Genomic DNA, 1,531 nt, shown 5'->3' on the forward strand with positions numbered 1-1,531 from the left:
AGTTCAGTTATCTCTCAACAGATGGAGAAAAAATACTTTGAAGTTCAGTTATCTCTCAATAGATGGAGAAAAAATACTTTGAAGTTCAAATATCCCTTAATAGATGGAGAAAAAAATACTTGGAAGTTAAGTTACCAGAGGCAACTGCAGGAATGAACTCTCATTGCAGGTACTTACACAAAAAGCGCTCTGATATCCAAAGTCGCAAAAAGGTACCGAAATTTTTATTTCACTGATTTTCCTAAAACTTATATTACTGTCAGATGCAAAAATCAGATTGGACATTTTTACTTACACTTATTTTAATTTTTTTTACATAGTAAGTTTATTTACAATCTATGATATTTCCATATAAATAATTATATTTTAGCTCATTTGTGGCACAGTACAACAGCGGGCCGGATGAGCTGACCTCGCGGGCCGTAGTTTGGTGACCCCTGCTCTAACTCAAGGGACCACTCATGAACTGCATCAAAAGGCCAGGGAATGGAGCCAGGCAAGTGTACCTCAGCTAGTTAAGCAGAAAGCTACACAATGGGCTATCTGAAACCCGGATTCTTGCTTGTAAGTCCGCACTCGAGAGTTATCTTCGCCAGCCGTCCCTAATTTTGAAGCGATACAGTAAAGGAAAGGCAGCTAATCAACACCAGCCATCGCCAACTCTTGGGCTACTCTATACCAACGATTGACCATCATATGTTCTCCTGAAAATCGAGGAAAAGGATTCGAACCCGCGACTCTCAGATAGAGCCGAGTGTTTTATCTCGTTTTTATATATTATCAATATTTTTCTTCAATAACATTATTGTAAAATTATTATTGTTGTTTTGTATTTATAACGCGACGACCGAACGTGGCTTAGTGATTAGCGTGCCAGACTATGGATCTGCGTGTCCAATGTTCGGGTCCCAAAAAAATCACGCTTCTATCTTTGGGGCCGTGTGTGTATTATAAGGGTGACAGTCAAGTCAGTTAGTAATCCGAGAGATGGCCGTGGGTGTTGTCGACCAGCTGTCTTCCGTCTAGCCAGATCGAAGTTAAGGAAGGATACCGCAGATATCCCTGGAGTAGCTTGGCACGAATATCACAAATAAACACACTTCGATCGGCTTCTGTTCTCAAGTAAAGTGTTTGTAAATAAAACATTTCACTGTACACTCTTCTATATATTACTCATTTCTCTTGGATACATTTACACATTAATTATAGCTGAACACGAAATGACAATTAGACAAATGATAAACTAGAATAACAATACGGTGTATAAATTTGATAACTGGAAACATGGTTGACTACAATATGAGTATAGAAATAAAGTTGACAACTAGAAACATAGCAAACTGAAATACCAGTAAAAGTACTGAATTTAGCAGTAAATTATATGAAACATAAGCGAAGAACGAACACTTTATAGGTTTATGTAAATGAAGAAACAAAAGAACGATGCAGTAATAGACAATAGTATACTTCAGAGCTGAACACTTAGTTAACTAGATGAGCAGTAATAATACTGAACATTAATGAACTAAAG

The sequence above is a fragment of the Limulus polyphemus genome, unplaced genomic scaffold (genome assembly GCF_000517525.1).
Source record: "Limulus polyphemus unplaced genomic scaffold, Limulus_polyphemus-2.1.2 Scaffold10981, whole genome shotgun sequence".
Lineage (NCBI taxonomy): Eukaryota > Metazoa > Arthropoda > Merostomata > Xiphosura > Limulidae > Limulus > Limulus polyphemus.